The sequence below is a fragment of the Puntigrus tetrazona genome, chromosome 9, assembly GCF_018831695.1.
Source record: "Puntigrus tetrazona isolate hp1 chromosome 9, ASM1883169v1, whole genome shotgun sequence".
In the NCBI taxonomy this organism is placed as follows: Eukaryota; Metazoa; Chordata; class Actinopteri; order Cypriniformes; family Cyprinidae; genus Puntigrus; species Puntigrus tetrazona.
In genome coordinates this window covers 2,630,778-2,653,362 of record NC_056707.1, presented here as the reverse complement: position 1 = coordinate 2,653,362, position 22,585 = coordinate 2,630,778, and the positions used below count along the sequence as shown (strand labels likewise).

Here is a 22,585-nt window from a genome sequence, read left to right as displayed (position 1 = left end):
CATTTAACACAAACAACAACTGACAATGAACACAGCAACCAAAGGAGCGTAAGTAATAAGGCAAATGAACAATACGCAGCTGAACTGAAATCACTAATCAAATCAGTAACCAAGGGAACTAAACAGTGGTGGGAAAAACTAAACAAAGGAAGACAGAAATTAAAAAGTCTATGATGAACTAACTAAACCGTGGCCTCACTGTTACATCACCGTTAACTACAGACTATCCTGGAGAGCCGGTGTCCCGCAGAGTTTAGCTCCAGCTTGCCTCAACACGCCTGCCTGGAAGTTTTAAGCACCTGATTAGCTGCTTCAGGTGTGTTCGATTTGGCTTGAGCTAAACTCTGCAGGACGCCCGCCCTCCAGGTCCGAACTCGGTGATAAAGTGTTACCCAAATCGCATTAGACCTCCAGCTAGTTGCTGCTCTTAACCACCAGATGGCGCTATGCGTCACATTTCTATCCACTTTGTGCGCTTCTGTATTTTTGGAATATCTTGTATTTCTTCCTTCTCTGGATATTGATCGTCCTGGTTGTGGTGCTGTGTACCACTGTGTATCTCGAAACTGATGAACCGTTCTTTCTGTGCATATCTTAGTATGTTGGCAAATGGGAGTATGACTTTAAGGTAAGATCATCTGAATTGTGTTTCACTGTGTGTTGTTTGAATGTTCTGGTAGAGGCGTTTGTGAAGTAGAATCCCACTATAAATGAGACAGACTGTGAGTGCATTAGAAACACAGTTGGGCAAATACAGACATGTTTGTATTTGTAGAGATATGGCAAGGAGGATTATTTTTGTTTACTATACAGCCCTATAACATTTCCAAAAGCCTCTCCAGGCATTGATTTTCAGTGACTGTAACATAATCAATATCTGAGATTCATTACAGCATTCTCAAAATATCAAGAAACACATACCACATACATCATAGCGGAATAAAGAAGCTTTCGAGATCCTTGGCGCTATCGATATTTCTGTTAATATAACAGATTACACTTCTTTGTCAGCTGGGTCGATTCTGGTGCTTATATTTCCAAATAAATGAGTCATTTGATTTAAAAGAGGACATCACACTTGAGCCGTAAGGGACCTTAGCGTTGAATCGCAAAGGGGTTCAAGAAATCAGATACCGTCTAAAAATAGATCTCTGTGCCCTCTGTGATTTTGATGTTGGACACAAACACGTATCCAGTGTTTGGTTTTCACCTTTCAGCTGTCTGTAATGCAGGGCATTGTATTTATTCTACTGCTTGGAGGCTTGTGCTGCAAGACTTAATGATCGAAATATAAAGAAAGATGAGACTGACAACATTTTGCATCCTAGAATCTCCCATCATTAAATTGTCATTCTTTTCCCATTAATCCATAAGATACTGGCAACCAGATAGGCAGGCATTTGTTTTGAAAACAGCTCTCAGGTTTTTCACACTGCATGTGAAAATTGATGATTTTGGTTTACAGAGATTGAGCCATTTGCTCGGTTTCTGGCACTGTTTCCAATTAAATAGCTATTTTAGAAGGTAAAGAGACATTAATGCAGCATTGCTCCACCTAAGTCAGCCCCATTACAGTTTGTATCTGTCATTGCCAGACACCAGTGAGCACAAACTACACACACCACGCTTATTCCCTCACATTCGTGCCCCTACGCTTACATTTCCACATCTGACCTTTTCCCATGACCCCCATTAGTTTGTCCTTGTTTAGAGCCTCTGTGTTTGTATATATATGTGTGTGTAAATATATATATATATATGTACGTATATTAAACAGGGGAGCCTGAGACCACATTGAATAATAGTAATTTAGACAATAATAAATCAGTTAAAACGTATCATTAGGATTTATCCATGTCAGCTTAAGTACTGCTGTCATTAATGCAAAAAAATGTAATAATGTTGTTGTTTTTTCTTATTTTATATTTAATTGTTTTTATGTATTATACAAAAAAAATATTTGTGGTCTCAATCTCTTTTATTTACCTTTCTGACATATAATTAATTGCAATTAAATTCAAATGAATTGTAGATTACATTTATTATGTATTAAATTGACCTTTTAGCACACTTTTTTAAGAACTTTTGATGAACTTTGGTTGTCTTTATAATACGGTTTCAACTCTCAGAAGTGTTTATGGCGAACTAAAATAAACTTTAATGTAATTTCTTTTTAACTATGCATCTCATGTAGTTGTGATTTATGCATTAGTATTGATGAATTTAGTATTAAAATATATTGGTCCGGTCTCACAGACAGAGACAAAGGACACTGATATAACTGATATTTTAAGATCAGTTGGTGCAAGTGTCTTTCAGTTGAAACAGATCAGACTTAGATTTTAGTCTAGTACTAGGCTTAAGCCTTGTCTGTGAAACCGGGGGAAGAATAATTCAAATTAAAATTACAATCAAGTGTTTTACATATGCTTTAATATTTTAGTCAGACTTTAAAGGAAGTGCACGTCTTTTAAACAGAGATTTAGAATTTAAAAGACTAGAACACATTTTGACCTTCTTGTCATCAGTACCCATACCTGGTTTATTGTCATCATGTTTTCATGGATACCATCAGAAACATACCTTCCTGCACATCATCACCCAATCGTGTCTGACCATCAGTCGGCTGGAGGACGGGACATATGGCCCAACGGTGGAGTACTGTGACGATAGCCCCCTTCAGGCCTGGATCCTCCGAAACTTCACCCGGCAGGAGGTTTTTAAGAAGCTTTACTACAGCCCTACTGATTACTTTCTGTAACTTCCACAACTTCCTGTTGATGGCAGGTCAGTTTTGAAAGTGCAGCTAGTTATTACAGCTGTCGTAGTTTATAGTGTGCTCTTCCCGTTCATATTTTTGTTGAGGAAACTGAAAGCCTTTTGCACATGATTCTGGGTTCAGTTTGGCTGGTACTTTATCTTGTCTCTGTAGCGTTTTTAAGCTTTGAATCTGTGTGTATCTAAAGATGCCATGCAAGGACTGGGCATGGGACATTCTCAGGAAATGCTGTATTATTAACCCTCAAGCATCTTTCATGACAAGTTCAGGCAAAATCATTTAAATAAAAGGAAATTAATTACATAATTGACAAAAGTGGGCACTCATAGAAATCTAAATGTATAAATTCAACACAATGCAGATTATACATACACATGAAAGGGTGAACCTATACAATATTCTCAATCTGGCAACAATGTCACACAAATACACACATAATGTGCAAAGCACTGAATGACACAGCAGGTTTTTATTTTCAATTTAGTCATAAAAACAGTCAAAAACAAAACCAAAGAACAGACTGAGCCAAAGAGTTTTTTTTTGTTCTAGTCAGTCACTGTGCACAGGCACACACACACACACACACACACACACACACACACACACACACACACATTAGGATTTGTTGACGCATCCAAACAAAATGCTAAAAATGCTACTTAGATTTATTGTTTATTCTTAACCATTTAAATTTCTGACTGACTGAAATCTGATGTTTTGTTAGAAATATATGATTACTCTTTCATCTTGCTTTTATAGTCTCATACAACATAAATTATAATTTTTTTATATTAATAAAAATAATAAATTGGGATCGGAAATGCATCGAGACCTTTGTCTGCTATATGAAGGATGCTTGAGGGTTTAAAAGGTTACTGCTGAGCTGTTTTCTGCCAGACCACCACCATTTGGGAACCACCAAAAGAAAAGTGTCCCAACCACTACTAATACACAATATACACGAGTTTAAATAATGTTAGCTGAAATAAATGTATTTCAGTCGTGACAACTGATATGGTAATGTATGTGACATTGTGAATGTATTTGGTCTCGCATAATAGATGTGCTGCAACAGAACAAGGAAAATGAAACTCAGATTGGCATGGACCGAAACGGTTATGAACAGAGAGCCGTTCAGCTCGATGGAAAAACTGCTAATGATCTCATTAGGTCAGATTAAGTTAAACCTATGCAATTGAAAAAAAATATATATAAATATGATGCACAACTAAGACTGGACAGAGCTACCTGAGCTTCATTAAAAATCTGTATAATTTAAATGAATTCATCAAAAAAACACACAGTATGCAAAGGTCTTGAATGAACCTCATTCGGTTTAATTGAATCTTAAATTGTGAAATAGTTTCGTGGTTATAGTATTTATTGAACGTGAAGCCTTTTGATGTGAAATTGGTTTATGGAGCCCAGGCTGTGTTGCGAGTCCACATTCAAGGCAGGTTTCAATGTGTTTAGGAGCAATTATTGCTGACCTTTTGAGAGAAATGGAAGGGGACAGCAACTCAAAGACGCACAAATGCAATAACAGACATCAGAGGAGCTGCTAGATATATACCGCTCTTTCAAGGACCTTCGGAGCACCTTTGTGTCAAATTAAATTTCATTTGAAATGTGGTTTTATTACATAAACATTTTATTGGTTTTTCAAAATGAAAATTTACTGGCAGCCAGTATGGCCACCTCTTCCAGCTATTATTTAGCTAGCATCAGATCAGAGAAGGCGGTTTTATTTAAGCTTGATTATCTGTGTGTGGTGGATTGAAATGGGCCCGTCTTTGTTTACAAGCTCTTTTGAAGTGATCTCATTGTGAAGGTTTCTTTCATGGCCCGGCTTGTGGAGACGGACCTTTGCATTAACGCTCTCCACGCAGCTGCGCTCAGCACAGACAGAATGAGACGTTTTTTTAATTGTCTGAAGCCTGAATTTGAATGGCCACTCCAGCATTTTTTTTTCTGGCATATGTTCGGCCACCAACGCTTCATTAAGGCCTGTCTTTATGTGCGTTTTTCACTCAGAGGCTTTTTCGTTTCATCAAGCATTAGCAAACGAATGATGACCGTACAGTTCTATAATTTCCTATGTGAATACTCACCAACTTCCAAAGAATACAATTATTGTTTTGAATTTATAAATTCATATTAAAATCACGCGCACACACACGCATACATTATATATCTATATATATATATATTACATTTCCTACGTCGTTTAACTAGCAATTGCAATTGCGCCCATGGGAATGCTGGTCTAAAAAAAAAGGTTTGTTCAGGTGCATTGACTCAAACCGGGTCTAAGTATTTTTTTGTCATTTTAATTTTGTTATTTTATAGCATTAGTGCGTTAGTAGGAAATGCGCCTCCGGGTGGTTCCACAGCACTCGTTGGCTGCTTATTGCACACAGGGATGAGCAGCAGCACACATGCCACATATTAAAAACTAAATAATAATTACAGCGTATAAGAATATTATTGTGTAGGCTACATACATGTAAAAATCACAACCATTACTTATTAAGAGTATACGAACCCATTTCGACTATGCACCTGGGCGCACTGACCTTTTTCCTGTCGTTATAATAGCAAAAGTGGATTTGGACAGACCCTGAGTGCACCTTCACCGTGTGCTTTCGACTTACGTTTAGATCATTCAAATAGGGCTCCCTATCTCAAATAACTGGCGGATGCATTTTAATTTAGAAAAGCTGTAAAACTTTAAAAGGCTGTGGACGTCCTTGTATGTTGTCATCTTATGGTATAATCTTAGCTGCTCTGAAAGAATATAATGAACCTCTTCTTCAAACACCCCTGTTTTTAAAGGGAATAATATATGTTTTATGTTCTTGGTAAAAGAGGTGTTAGTTTGAAGTAGCGTTATTGACTTGAGCTCATAGCTGATGCCGTCATTAGGGTGATGGTGTCTGTGTCCTGCTCAGATGCACACAGATAAAAGCGTCTCACACAGAGATCTCTGTAACCCTTCTCACACTGATACTACGTCCATCACTGAGAACCACGCAGCCTTTGACTGCCATTGTAGCAAAAAACATATCTAATCTAATGGCTCCATATATTACTGCTTATTATTTTTCTCACCTCCATCCATTTTTCCACCCTACTGTGACCAAGGACACTGTGTTACTCTCAAACATGCAGCATTAACACATTTCCAAACATTTGTCCAGCTCGCTAGATTCCCATTAAATCCATATTTTTTTGCTACTCCGATGCATACAATTAGTAAACGGGAAAATTATTGTGATGCAAATCAAAGAATTTATGACTACCATAATAAAATGATATAACAACTACCAGTTTGCAGTCAAACAGCATACCAGACTGTTTATAGTATAGATAAAATTAAAAGTGGATGATTAGTGGATTATTCATATTTTTAATAATATTAATAATTTTGTAAAATGCTGATTTTTTTTTATAAAAGAAGCCAATATACAGTAAGTGTAACAAGAAGGAAATCATGTATTTTTCATGTAGTTTTTCCAGCACTAGCTGACAAAATGCAAAAATTAAACTAAATTAAAAGCTATACTGTTGAAAATATTCTAATTAGTTGAATTAGGTAGTAAACAAATAGATCTAGGAATAATTATGATTGCATTTCATCTTCTTTCGATATTATATCAAATATATATAGCAGTTTGTGAGGCTTGACGAGGCTATAACCCCATCAGAAACTATAGAGAAAGTGAAAGTTAAAAAACCTGATAACTAATGTTGCATTGACAGCACATACATATATGCTGATAACGATATATATATATATATATATATATATATATATATATATATATATATATATATATATATATATATATATATTTTTTGTCTTTTGTGGCTCATATAGAGAAAACACAAGAAGAAACATATTTCACTTTTTAATTAATAGGCGGTTTTGCACTATGAAATTATTGTTGGTTAATAATTTCATGTATTTTTAAATATAAAAATAAGATAATAATAGGCCTAATAATAAGAAGAATGTAAGGCCTACATTAATTAAAAATGCTAAATCCTCTTATTATTATTATTATTATTATTAGTTATCACCAGCACATGTGCCTGTATGGAAATAGTTTTATTCATGGTAAAGAAAAATACAAAAAAATTGCTAAAATATCTGTATATAAAAATTTGATAGCTAGAGTTAGCTGTAGCTGTAGGAGTTGGCTTTGATAGCTGTAGGACCACTCTAATATAATACATGTATGATTGTCAGCTCTCTTTGACTATAATACAGACTTGATTCATTTATCGCACACGTTGTATTTAATAGAGTCTGTTGTTGTTGATTTTAGTGGTCAGGTATATTAGGTAAGGGACTAAAATTGCATTCCAGTTCTTTTTAATGAATCCAAATTGCTTTTTGCATGCAGCAACTGCCTACTCATTTACAGCCCATGTTAAAAGTAGAATTAAGTATGTAATAGGGAAGTGATAAAAGCATATATTTAGGTGTAGGATGTAACTGGATGTGCAGGATGATTTTAACTTTCATCAGGCATTGTTCCACAACACAGCACAGGTTAAATGCATGTAGATTGATACATTCATTGTGAATTTATTTGGAAGCATAACACCTAAATAAGCTATTTAAATACGACCAGTGAAGCAATTTTTTTTATATAATAAAAAGTAATTAATCTGATTGCAAACTTGAATTAAAATACATATTTTGATAGAGTTTTGAGAATTATGAGCGGTTTGATTGCAGATGGTGGATTATGGACTCAGATTGCATTTGGTCAGCATATAAGTATCAGTCAGACTTTTGCTTGTAAGGTTGTGGGCTCATGAATATTAGTTACAATTATTTTTTATTATTGCTCAAAACGTGTGTGTGTGTGTGTGTGTGTGTGTTTGATGTTCATCAACCTCACACTCTTTCCAAATGAATACTTCTCTATAAATGTTTATAACAATATTCATGCTCCTGGATTCGTGTTTGCTGAAAATACATTTTCCAGCAGGCCTGAATATGTACAAGTGCAAAGGAATTTTATCTTTGCACTAAAATCCTATTGAAGCAGGAATGACTGAGAGCTCCGTGAGGGCTCTAAAACGCAACGCATGCTTCTCGTGTGCAGAAATTAACTAGCTGCTGTTCATTATGAACTCAAAATGTTCAGCGATTCATACCAAACCTGAGACCGCATGCAGTCAACTCATTTGTCATGCTGTCTGCTGCACGAACTGTAAAACAGTGTCAGAGTCTGAACAGTCTACAGCGGAGCAGAAGCAGAACAGTGCATATTCTCACCTATCTCTCAGTGTGAGACAGTGACTGATTACCTTCATTCAGAGCTGTTGAGGAGCAATCACCCGCAGGCTCCAGGCTTTTTGGAAGGGTGTCTGGACCCAGCAGGGCAGCAGCTTTCATTATCCGCCTCTGGAGTTCTGCTGGATGGCAACGATGCTTTCGGAGGCTGTGCTGAATACCTACTCCGAAGTCTCAGATAGCTAAACAGGGTTGAAATGGGGCTCCGTTTTAACATGCAACACAAAGCACAAGCCAGAATTATGTTTAATTAATCTTTAAAGATGCAAGATGCAAGAACTTTCTTTCTTTAATAAAGTATTTTAATCATTTTATAAAATAAATGTGTGTTTGACCTAGTGGTAACACTTTAGTGGTAACACTTTTTCCCTCGATATTTTCAAATTTAGTAATAGTTAGTAAGGTGGTTGTTAAGTTTAAGTATTGTGTAAGCTTAGGGACGTAAAATAAGGTCATGAACGACAGTTGTGATGTAACTAAGCCTTGTTTTTTTTTTTTTTGATGTGTAAAATATAGAAAGTAAAAATATATAAGTGACCGTATGTCCATCGAGCACTGGTGGCAAAATAAAATACCTTCTAGTGTTTATTTATGTATATTTTGTGCTGTCAAATGATTAATCGTGATTAATTGCATCCAAAATAAACATATTTGTTTACATAATATATGTGTGTGTGTATCGTGTGTATGTGTTATGCACATATAAATACACACACATGCATGTCTAGATTTAAGCAGGAATATGTTACATTTGTGTGTTTAATATATTTATGCATAATATAAATGAAAAATAATCTGTTTACAGGCTTTACAGCTATCTGACACAAAAGCTATCTGTGGTATTTATTGTTTGAATAGTTGCTGCAAAGAAAATGGATAAATACAATAAATCGTCTAAAAACTAAGATGAACGGATTGTTTAGTGTTCATGTTTAAATAATGAAGGCTCGGATTAAAATGTGAGATTTATCCACAACATCGTGTTATTTTTCAAGTGTTGTTTGTTTTTCATTCCTTCATGAATCCGTGTTTCCTCACAGCGGCTGACTCTGCTCCATGTGAACAGTAACCAGTGTCTGGACATGCCTTCTGAAGAGGATAAAATGGTTCCCACTCTCAGAGACTGCAGCGGCAGGCGATCACAGCAGTGGATCTTGAGGAACATGACGCTAAGTGTCTGACAGAGCCGGCGACAACCAGTTCAGGCTTGAATCTCGTCACGCGCCACACACCATGAGACCCAGAGTCATGTTTACGGCCGTCATTTTCTGGTTCATGATCGAGTTCAGCCAGGCTTTGATCAGGAGAACCACGCACAGCCCATTTGCTGACCCGTTTGTGGCCAGGCGTGTGTCTGGACTGCTTCCTCTAGCTCTCAGATTCTCTGGTCTGGGGTCAGATCGTAGCCCGCGACCAGCTCTTGGCGAGGTTTAAGCGCTTGCTGTCTCTGATCTGAGCATGTGTCACTGGCTATCTATGCTGCTCATCCTGTGTGGGAGTTTTGGTGCCTCTTAATATCCTACACGTCATATCTTTGACAGTAGCCCTTATGTTTCTTTGGAGATGGACAGATTGCGTCAGCTTCCACTGTGCTGAAGTTTAACTCTGTTTGCTTTCTATACAGCACCTGAAGGGATTGTGCGTTGGTCAGTGGATTGTACGCCAACTGTATTACTTGCTGCTGTTTCTCAAAACTAACATGATCTTTTTCAGTGACGTACTCGACCTGCCTTAAGGGGATAGCTGCTCTAAAATGAAAATTTTCTCATCATTTACTCACTCCAAACTTGTGATGTCTTTCTTCTGTTAAACACCAAACTGTTACATTTTAGGTATTACTGCATCGCTGCATTCTTTTATTAAACTTTAACCTACATTTAACTAGAAATCGGGCTGAGGATCTTAGTTTCCCCATCATGCTTTGCCATGGCACTTGTAGTCACATGTTGCTATGCAAATTTATACCAAAGCATTATCTGACTCTTTGCATAAACTAATTAAACTATATATTTATATATTATTATTATTATTTTGTTTTTTTATTACAGTGGCAATGTATTAAGGACTCAATATTTGAATCAACTTTTTGGATCAACTATCCCTTTAAGGATTCATTTGTTTCCGCATTTGTTCCCCATTTTATCATACACAGTTTCATTTATGTGATTTTAGTTTATGGAGGGTTTAACTGTGTTGTATCTACTTTATCTGTATTTAGTTAACACATTTTCCGGTACATTGGAAAATGTGTGTGGGGTTCATGGAAAAATCAACTTTTCGTTATTTCAGGACATTGAATTAGTTTCTGAAAAAAAGTAGAAATAGTAAGAATGTGATTTTTAGGACCCATTCCTCATTTAAACACACTACTTTATTAAAATAATGTCATAATGCCTAATGAACCTATTATTGCTATTATTATTGTTGTTGTTTTATGCTTTATTTTGGGTTACAGTAAGACCTGCTGATTCATCCATCAAATGTTCATTTTATATTTAATATTAAATAATAATGTGTTATTTTGTGCCTGAATATAAACATTTTGGGTACAGCATGTAAGCAGCAGCATCTCACATGTAAACCTAAAATGGTAATACTTTACAATAAGGTTTAAGGCCAGTTAACTATTTAATTAACAAGAAATAATAATGAACAATACATCTATTTATCAATCTTAGTTAAAGTTAATTTCAACATTTATTAATGCATAATTAAAATCAAAAGTCGTTAACATTAGTTAATGCCTTGTGGATTAACATGAACTAACAATGAACAACTGTATTTGCATTAACTAACGTTAACAAAAAATGAATAAATACCGGAATATATTGTTCATTGTTTGTTCCCATTAGTTAATGCATTAACTAACATTAACTAATGTAACCTTAATGTAAAGTGTTAGGACTAAAACAAGTCATTTAAAGCCCCATCTTCATCAGCTGTCACTGATTCTGATTCACTGGTCCTGGACACACATTTGTACAAATGGATCAACTAGGCTTTTTTGAGCATTGATGTACATATTAAAGCAAATATTTTTTTAATATGAAATCGAAAAACTGCAGAGGAAAAAATGTGAGTGATAATGCTTGGTGTATATATAATATGTTTAAAAAATATTGTACAGCTCTATGCATTGCTACTGTATGTACACATCTATTGCATCCACCATGTTCTATCAGTGTTCTATTAATGTCTGTTTAATGCACTCAATCAATATTAATTCTTGGAGGGTTTAAAGATTTGTGATTTGTCTCTTAGTTATTTGATCATTTTAACATGCACACGTTTAATGCATTCACAGCATAAATGAACTTAGTTAAAGCTATTTAAGACTGCACATAATTTGGAGCAGTACTGTGAAAATATATCACAATTAATAATATGAACTGTTTGACATTATTATCACCTCATGCATGTTACAGTCGGAACTTTTCTGGATTTTTTCAGCTTCATAAAAACTGAAAATGTGTGACTTTGTACTGGTCTTAATGTTAACTGTTTGTACTTTCTTTTTTTAAGTCTCAGATGACCTCATGTTTCCTAGATTAATATAATACAACTGTTAAGTCTAATAAACCATTGTTGTGTAATGTATCATCTTGTCATTAATATGATGAGCAGAGAACATCATAGAGTATTCATCTACTTGTGCCAGGGTCATTCAGTACATCACAAGAGCATTGCAGTATGTAGGTGGTGTGTCATGTTTTTGTTTTTTTTTTTGCTTTAGTTTGATTATTTTTTTACACCACTATTTTCTAGTGTACAATAAGTGCTTTCGGAAATGAGGAGAGATAAACGGTTGAACAAATTTGTGAAAACGGGGTGCATCCTCATTTGGTGCAATATTAAGCTCCAGAAGCCTACAACACTGTATACAGAGTAGAGATAAACTGACCACAATCAGTCTTAATTTATTTCCACATGATTTCACTTTAATGTCTTGTTGGAGCACACACACACATACACACACACATACACACGCTCACTAACTCATTGCACGACTGCTCATACATCCAATTCCCCAACCTAGTCATAATGATGTACACACACTCCTCTGTGACGACTCTCTCTCTCTCTCTCTCTCACACACACTTCTCATAAAAGCTCTCTGGAAAAAATCTGAAGACTGTTTAGAAGAGAAGCGTAACATTTCTTTCATCTGATACTGTTCAACATCCCCCTGTGCCAAAACATTTTCATCATGGAAGCCCAGTATTACCCTTTGAGTATCTTGCCCATAAGTATCCAGCCTTAAAACTATTTCTCCATGGATACATGGCATAAATATCATTCAGTGCCAACTTTAAGGCTTCCAAATCAGTCAGCTCAAGTCCTTAATCAACTCAAATGGAGAACTGTTATCATCAGCAGGATTTCTGAAACTCTAACTGAGCACTTTCACTGTGTGATATAGTCACATACAGTTTATTGCAGTGGATGTATTTCATCGTGTCGTGTTCTGTGTGGAGTCTGAATGACATGTGACCTAACATTACATGCGTTGTTATATTAAATATATTACACAATGAGGGTATGACCATGGAAAAACAAATTTATTGGTTCCTGATCAGAATAAGTACTATAGACTAGGGTTTCTCAAAACTTGGCCTAGAGGGCCAATGCGCTGTGGGGTTTAACTGAACTCTGATGAAACAAGCTCATCAAGGTCTTTAGGCATCAGGATTTGAAGAACCCTTTTATTAACCTGCTCAAATATCTGGGTATACAAGTCTACAAGAACATTGTATGTATTATTATTCATGCTGCTCGAGGAACACATAGGTACAGGTCCTAAAGACCCAGAAGCTGTATGGATAAAAACAGTAGTAGTAATGCAACATTATTTTCCTCACAGAACTCAAAAATCTTGCAGGAAAAACACTTGCAACCAACCTGGACTAATAGTGGACCTTTTTTTGCCGCCTGTCACTCAAACTCTGAGACCGGAGCTAATTTCACATCATTCGTCCTCATCCTTCTGGACCTGTCTGTTGCTTTCGACACACCACATCTTCCTGTCCACCCTCTCTGAACTAGCCATCTTTGCTAGTTTGAGTCCAAGTTTAAGATCATTTCAAGTTTCAAGGGTTGGAGTCTAACTCATATTCGCTAATCACTGGAATTTCTCAGGGTTAATTGTAGGGCTACATCATTATTCCCATGTATACCACCTCCACTTTCAGTCAGTCTAGGCACAAGTTTTTACCTGTGCAGATTTCGCAATGTTGATCAACAGATCTGCTTGGTTTAAAATGATTTTGTGATGTGCTTTATACATCGCTTCGCATCTTAGTAGTTTGAAATTCAGTATCACTGCATTTTCGTGTGTTTTTTTACTTTATGTGCAATTTTTTTTGGTCTAAAAAAGCATCATGAATAAATGAGACCAAAACAATGTTGTATTATTTATTTCCAAAACCTAAAATTGGTAAAATGAAGTGTACCAACTTGATTTGTCTTTGTTAGGTATGTTTTTGAGCTATTAAAAGGGACCCCAAGAGAATCCGCTTTTAATTTTTTCATGATAATCAGTGGATGGACAATGTTAGTGGCGTCAGATGTGACCTGACATTTAAAATGTATTAAGTAGAAGAGATCAGCAGACAAACTGACAGACCTCCTCTCTAAATCGGGCTGTTAATAAGACCCTTTGCTTCATGTTTAGACTTGTTTTGTGTTTCTTTAAATAACACTGCAAAATAACTGCTGGAGATTATTTCTCCAGAGAGAAAGACAGTGAAAGGCAGAGGGAGACGTGATTAAAAATGCAGCATCTGAACATTCTGTGATTTGTGTGTGTGTGTGTTTATCTCCCTTAGGTACTGTGGTTTCATAAATTTGAGATGATTGTAAAAGTGTAAAAGATGCCCAGGCAGGTCAGTGTCTCGTCTCATCTCTCTCTCTCTCTCTCTCTCTCCCGCTGATCTCAGAAATGTTGCTGCTCTTAATTGGGGCGGGGGCTTGTGGTTTGGTTGCTCCAGAGAACAAAAGCGTTTTAATTAGTGGGTGTTATGCGTGAGTCTCACGGGAAGGGCAGATCCGGAGCGACAGTGAAGTGGGATTACAGCTGGACACATTTTCTAAACCCTCAGTATGGCAAAAACGTACCCTTGTTCCCACCTGGAATTGAGACTCATTCATAAAATGAGAGGTTGCATTTCTTTAAATTACTCTGATTGAGCCAGACTTATTGTGCGTTAATCTAAACAGTGGCTAAATTGCAACAATCTAAACATTTAGAATGATGCTGTACAGTTCAAGTAAAGCATACCATAGGGTATTAATCCTATGTATTCATCATAATTTCACTAAAAATGGGAAATAAATGGCAAGTAAATCGTAGTGAATATCCACTGGGCACTATAGTGAATGCTGCGCAATGTGGCGACAAAAAAATAAGCCACATTATCCTTCTACTAAATTTTGTACTACTTTACTATAAAGTTTGTAAAAAAAACTTGGAAGACTTGCTACTTCCTGTCACGTATGAAGGGTCTGAGGCGTGCGGATCCATGTGCAGGCTTTTATTAAATGAAGGCATGGTCAAAACAGGCAGGCGTCAAACAGGGCGAACAGGAATATCAGAGGCAAGACAATAGCAAAATCCAGAGACAGGCGGTGGTCAGGTCAGGCAGCAAACAATCACGGAATCAGAAGACAGGCAGGGTCAAAACCAGATAAACCAGAGACAATAATCCACGGGCGATCTAACAACGAAACAGGCGAAACAATGCAACCTGCAGTTGAGTGGCTTGCTGCAGTATTTATAGTCCTCTGACAGGAAGTAGCAGCAGAGGGAGTGATCGCAGATCACCCAGAGGTAAGAGCTCCCTCTGCTGGCTTGGTGACATAGCCCCCCTCCTAGGAGCGACTCCTGGCGCTCCACAAAACAAACAAAACAAAACATAACTGGGAGCTTGGGAGGGGGTTCCGGGAGGGAGTCAGCAAGCTGAGACCAGGGAGGAAGAGACGGTGGGAGGAGCCAGGGAGAAGACGGGAGGAGTAAGGAGCGGGAGGCGATACCGAGCCCAGCCATGATGGTCAGTGGTGGAGCCGACGGAGGGAGGAGCCATAGAGAGGGAACGGTCATCAACCCCATGGAGCCGACCGACGGCGGTGGAGCAGGTGGTCGAGGAGACTGAGGCGAAGGCGGAGAGCAGAAGAGCCAGGGTGATGCAGAGGCGCTGGAGGTCCCAGGCGACACCGCAGGCTTTGGCGACTGATGCAGAGACGGGGGACGAGAAGGACGCGGCGGAGCCAGAGCGACAGAGGACTGAGGTAGAGCCGGGGGAAGGGAGGAGCCTGACAGAGCCGGAGGGACGGAGGGACGCAGGCGAAGCTGGAGGAGAGGAATCCTGAGGCGACGGATGGTCGACGACCGACCAGGGCGTAGCCGGAGAGACGATGGAGCCTGGTGAAGCTGGTGGATTGACGGAGCACGGTGGAGAGGAGGGAGCTAGGAGCCTAAGGGAAGCCGACGGGTCTACAAGCCGAGCTGGAGTCCGGGGCTCGGAGGCGGGACGATGAAGCGAGGGATCCTTCACCCACGGCGGCAATGGAGACTGGCAGACCCGTGGCGAGCTCCAGGTGGAGGGCAGAGGATGAGTGCAGGGGCTGCTGGGATCCATCGTCGACGGTGGTAAGGGTGGGAGGGTGGGTTAACTTGAGGAGGCGCACGAGGCGCGGGCACTGGACGGGGCGCACGAGGCGCGGGCACTGGACGGGGCGCACGAGGCGCGGGCACTGGACGGGGCGCACGAGGCGCGGGCACTGGACGGGCGCGCGAGGCGCGGGCACTGGAGGCTTGGCACGCAGGCGCGGGCACTGGAGGCTTGGCACGAGACGCTGGCACTGGAGGCTTGGCACGAGACGCGGGCACTGGAGGCTTGGCACGAGACGCGGGCACTGGAGGCTTGGCACGAGACGCGGGCACTGGAGGCTTGGCACGCGAGACGGGCACTGGAGGCTTGGCACGAGACGCGCGGCACTGGAGGCTTGGCACGAGGCGCGGCACTGGAGGCTTGGCACGCAGGCGCGGGCACTGGAGGCTTGGCACGAGCGCGGGCACTGGAGGCTTGGCACGCAGGCGCGGGCACTGGAGGCTTGGCACGAGGCGCGGCACTGGAGGCTTGGCACGAGGCACGGGCACTGGAGGCTTGGCACGGGCACTGAGGCTTTGCACGCAGGCGGCCATGTTGGAAAGCGCGCGCAGGGCAGGCGGCCATGTTGGAAAGCGCTCTGGGCAGGCGGCGACCATCTTGGGAAGCGGCTCTGGGCAGGCGGCGACCATCTTGGGAAGCGGCTCTGGGCAGGCGGCGACCATCTTGGGAAGCGGCTCTGGGCAGGCGGCGACCATCTTGGGAAGCGGCTCTGGGCAGGCGGCGACCATCTTGGGAAGCGGCTCTGGGCAGGCGGCGACCATCTTGGGAAGCGGCTCTGGGCAGGCGGCGACCATCTTGGGAAGCGGCTCTGGGCAGGCGGCGACCATCTTGGGAAGCGGCTCTGGGCAGGCGGCGACCATCTTGGGAAGCGCTCTGGGCAGGCGGCGACCATCTTGGGAAGCGGCTCTGGGCAGGCGGCGACCATCTTGGGAAGCGGCTCTGGGCAGGCGGCAGCCATCTTGGGAAGCGGCTCTGGGCAGGCGGCAGCCATCTTGGGAAGCGGCTCTGGGCAGGCGGCAGCCATCTTGGGAAGCGGCTCTGGGCAGGCGGCAGCCATCTTGGGAAGCGGCTCTGGGCAGGCGGCAGCCATCTTGGGAAGCGGCTCTGGGCAGGCGGCAGCCATCTTGGGAAGCGGCTCTGGGCAGGTGGCATCCATCTTGGGAAGCGGCTCTGGGAAGGCGGCCATCTTGGGCAGCGGCTCGGGGAAGGCGGCCATCTTGGGCAGCGGCTTGGGGAAGGCGGCCATCTTGGGCAGCGGCTCGGGGAAGGCGGCCATCTTGGGAATAAATGCAGTGTCTTCTTCCTCCATAATACCCAACGTGAGAGCTGACCCCACAGTCACTAAACCAAACTCAATAAAGTGTGCCAGTGATTCACGTGGACCCTCTCGAACAAGTTGTGTTTTGAGTGGCTGATTTATTCCCTCGTGAAAAAATTCAATTAGCAAACAGTCCGGTAAATCAGAGAAGTAAGCCAGGTCCAGAAATTCCTGAGTATAATCCTCAAGTGATCGGGTGCCCTGCTTGAGGGTTAGCAAAGACATTGCAAGGTGCATACCTGGCCATGGTTCGGGTGAAAAGCCGCTGGATCCTGGTGTGAGGTTGCATTCTGTCACGTATGAAGGGTCTGAGGCGTGCGGATCCATGTGCAGGCTTTTATTAAATGAAGGCATGGTCAAAACAGGCAGGCGTCAAACAGGGCGAACAGGAATATCAGAGGCAAGACAATAGCAAAATCCAGAGACAGGCGGTGGTCAGGTCAGGCAGCAAACAATCACGGAATCAGAAGACAGGCAGGGTCAAAACCAGATAAACCAGAGACAATAATCCACGGGCGATCTAACAACGAAACAGGCGAAACAATGCAACCTGCAGTTGAGTGGCTTGCTGCAGTATTTATAGTCCTCTGACAGGAAGTAGCAGCAGAGGGAGTGATCGCAGATCACCCAGAGGTAAGAGCTCCCTCTGCTGGCTTGGTGACACTTCCAGTGAGATTCTGAAAAATCTGATTCAAGAGATACCACTCGTGCTGTTAGGTCACATTACAATGACTGTGTTTACATGCACCATCATGACTTCATTATAGTGAGATTTAGGCAGAATTGTAATTAAACATTTCCTTATGTAACTGCTATAATTCGATCAAACTAAAGTGACTGAACTCATCATCGTAGTAACCATATTTGTATTCAAATATGTGGCATATGCCAGTTTTAGTAGCAATAAACAGGCATATAAACACGGTAAAGTGCTCAGAGGTACATAAAATGGAAAATGGAAGTTTTCTACTCACTATAATTTGCTATGGATGCAGTGTCTTTTACTTACCAACAAGTGCCTTAGAAAATCATATGTTCATTTACTCAGTTTCATGATGGCAAAACTATAGAACATATAGATAGATATATACAAACAGCCAATAAAGGTTCGAAAAAGGTCGCAAATGGGTTTTCTACAGTATTTCCTCTCTGAAGTTGAGAAATTGTGATCCAGAAACCTGTTATTGGTAATCAATACCTTCACAACAGAACAACAGATTCCAATATCTGTGAAATAGCTAATCCCACACTACCTCAGCAGTCTTTGAGAGCCACTAAAGAAGACTCTAATAGACCTTTTCTGAGCTCACAATGGAGGCAAACAACCTCATGCAATAACTCTGATGAGAGTGATTAAGGCACACGGTGGGAAACGAGAGGATGATTGTCTGGAGTGATTGGCTGAGTGACCCTGCATGGAAGTGCTGCGAGAGAATTGAACTCAGTCATTTTGTGTCCCCTTTCCTTGCTGATTATATTAATAAGATAAATCCAAGATCCCCCACCAGGCCTTAACCCGACTATTTTTATGAAATGGGTTAGACAAATCTCTTTTTGCTGGTCTCTGGAGAGCAGCGTATCAGTTTTGGAGAGGAGGTATAAGGGGTCATTGCTCTCAGGATTTGTCAAAGATCGGAAATAGATAGATATGGGACGGCAAATCGAAGTCAGAAATAAATAGAATTGGGGTAGCCAATCAGAGTTTTCTGCCCCAGAGTGGTGAAGACCTAATTAGTTGTGTTTGCTATGGACATAAATGATCCCTCAAATCATGCGGCTTGACAAGCAGAGTGTTTAGTTGTTTTTCCTGGTGGCTGATGCAATGGATGAATAATTTCCTTGAACATGCAATTAATCCAAGTGTATTTAGTAACTAAAAGCCTCCATCCACCAAAAATGTGGTCACTGCAGGAGAAATCCTGAAACCCCAGTAGGAATCAGGACGTTTTGTGTGAGGAACAGAAAAGTTTGACACACAGATTTAGCTTATGTTCAAGTTTATCATGCTAATTCACCACGCTAATCAAGTAACTCATGCATGCACTGCTTCATACATCACTACATTATTGACAATAGACACTGCACCTCTTTTTGCCTGCCTGGTCTTGAGACACGAAATACGTACCGATAAGTATATATCACTTTAGTCCCTGGATATTTAACATAGTTAAAAACACATCAATACATACTCGTCATAACAACGTAATAAAAATGTGCCACGGTTCTGGTATTGAACCTGTGTTTTAGTACCACTCAGTGGACGCTCCTCTTGGAAACTGTGGAGAAATGTGCAGTAAGGCACGTAAAAATGTTGTTGCACAAAAAGTGCACAGGGTTTGTGTATTTGTGAGACCAGGTTGATCTTTATGTGCAAAATTTGACCTGATCACTTTAGCAGCCACATAGCAACACCCTGACGACCAATCGGAAAACCGATTGTAATGCACAAGCGCCATTAAAGTCTAGTTCTGTTATTGTTCAGCTAAATCAATATGTCTTTATTTTATGATTTTTATCTGGCAAATTACTCAAAACATGTTCATGTAATGTATCATTTGCAAAGCTTGTCTGTACCACAAAATCATCCTTCACCCACTGCACCCCCTCATCTAGGGAAGATTTTTTGGCTGCTGTGTTAACAGCGAAAGTTTAAAATGCATTAATTGCTCCTCGCTGATGGGAGATAATCTGCACAATTAAAATAATTGTTCTGCTGGAGCTGTGCTGGAAGAGTCCCCTGTCACAGCTCTTGCAGGAGGCTGGCCATAAATAGCAAGATGCTCCTCGCCATATGCTGCCGAGCTCAGAGGGGACCGCTCCAGTTCAGACTGTCCTTATGCGGCACTTAAGAGCAAATCTCAGAGATAACAGCAGTTAAATTACATTTGTAACTGACTGCTTTTGAGCATTACAAAGATCAAGATAATGTGTCTTGCCAGGAAATGTGATGTGTTTGTTTTGTATGTGTGTGTGTGTGTGTGTACAGTATATCATACTGTGTTTGATGTATTACCCCAAAGTAAGTGTTTTTATGCTGCTCGTCATTATAAAAAAATGCAAAAATTGTCTACTTCAAACCATAGTGAGCTGCCCTTATGTCATTTACCATAAATGACATTTGTGGGGTCACACTTTCTTTTAAGGTCCTTAACTAACCTCATAACTAAACTCATAACTAACCAATAACTAGGACTTTTGCCTAATTTGCTCCCTGTTGATAGTTAACTAGCTAACAGATAGTCTTGCAGAAACTGTTCTTTAAAAGTACTGACAAACAACTAATATGTTAGAAGTATTCCCAATGCTAAAATGATACAATTTGTGGTAATATAGGCCTACGACAACATTTACAAACAACAACATTTATGCTATTAACTACATTAGCTGCTTTATACACGTATTTATAAACCATTTATGAATGCCTTATTCTGGCCATATTTTAGATGTTTCTAAATTGAACAACTACCATACTAACTAACTACATGCAAAGTTTATGAAGTTAGCTACAATGATCTTTTGTCTCTCTGCTCGACTAAAAATCTGAGGTTTTGTCTTTGGGGCTCAGAAATACCTTGCTGGCATCAGACTAGACTCTGATCTTAAAATGCTTCAGCACCGGTGTGACTTTCTTTTGTTTAGAGTCTACCATCAGCAGAGACTCAAGACAAACAGAACCTCTTGTGCTCATTAAGGAATGGAAGAGCAGCCGTTACACTGACCCGCTCTCACCCGGAACTCATTAATAACCACTGACGCTTCCGTAAGCCGGAGCTGCTGCTCTTCTTATCTGACAACTCGCCATATTTAAGACTTAGAAGACTGGCCACAGGAAAGTTCATTATCTCTGAAGGAAGGAGAAAAGGCCAGGAGAATCTGGAAACTAATTGGATATATCTGTATATAACTGAAATCAAAATATTCCTTGAAATTATCCCATTAAATAATGCAACAATCTGTGTAAATGATGCATGTTCACAGTTCTTTTACAAACAACATTTTTATCATTACTTTCGAACATTCAAAAATATGGTGAGACTTTCGAAAAATAAACTGTTACCAAAGATTTTTTTTTTTGCAGATACCATTATATTTCAGTTAGAATGTTATGAAGAATTATAAAGAATTCTTGCTGCTGTCTTCTGTACTGATATTGATTGTTCAACGGCAGACTGGGAAAAAGTGCTAAATTGACAGAGAAAATATCTATATATCAACACTCTAGGCAAAGTGTGATATGTCAAGTGACAATAAACAAATTGATTTTTAAAACTGATATTTCATCAGGTTGATTTTCCTGCAGTGCTATAAATATGATCCATTATTGTGTGTTAGAAAAAAAAAAAACATTTATAACGAAGTATTGTTGTTAAAAATCAACTGATCATAACTCTCAAATATCACATTTTCTAATTTTAACCAAAACATGTTTTTAAATTCCCTTTTTTTAAAATTGGAAATACATCTGCAGTCATGTTTAATAACACAAGTTAAATATTTATATGGTGATGGAACCACATTGATAAGGTAGGTAAATTATTCAACTTTGTCACAGTAGTTTGGAAAGGTTTGTAGTTAGATTTTTTAAAATTATTATGCAAACATAAATGCATATTGTTTTTGAAAAAAAAAAATAAAAATAAGATGCTCACATATTTTTTTTTTTTTAGAACTTTAATACCTAATAGTTTACTTTCTAATAATTTTTACTCATTTTAATAATTTGACTTTTGACTGAAAAAATTACTTTTGACCTTGCATGTGGCACAATATCTGACATTTCAGTAAAGCTTCTTTTCTGAATCTAAAAGAGACAGAGAGGAAGAGAGAAAATCTTTATCGTTGTGAGATCTTTGACAAATACATTTTATTATTATTTACTGTTGCTTTCGTAGCTTCTCCGGTCCCACTTTATATTAGGTGTCCCACTATTAAACTTATAATTTGGCACAATGCATTTATTGTGTACATATACGTTTTTACATTATATATATATTTTTAAAAATACCTATATGTAATTACATATATTATTAATTTTTGTAATTACTTTTATAATTACACTGTTCACCCATCACTTACCCCCTAATCCAACCTTAATCCAACAAATATACGACCAAACCTGTCCCTAACCTTAGCTGTACATTAATAGTAGAATTAGTGTTTTGTAATACAATATGAACATCATAAGTACATTGCACTTATGTTTTGATGCAAGTACATAGTAGTCAAGGCCACCAAATATAAAGTGTGACTGCTTCCCCTTTAAATCTCTGAGTCAGTTTCGGTGGTTTTAAAGGAAAGTGTCTTGCTTTAACAAGCACAGATCGATAATCTATTTATCCTTGAGCGATGGGAGAAGCTGCTCATTTTTCCAGGTGTAGTGGAATGGAAAATGTCTTTTGATTTGTGACACAAGGCATACACAAGCGCAGACAAACACACGTCAAACAGAAAAACAGCTTTAGAGTGTAAATATACAGTAACTGCCTTGATAAATCAGGATGATGTATGTA

At 39.6% G+C, this 22,585-nt stretch overlaps 1 pseudogene; it reads left to right on the top strand.

Moving 5' to 3' along the window:
• Nucleotides 1-11,687, top strand: part of LOC122351159 — a 35,009-nt pseudogene extending 23,322 nt beyond the window's left edge.
• Nucleotides 11,688-22,585: the final 10,898 nt, after the last annotated feature.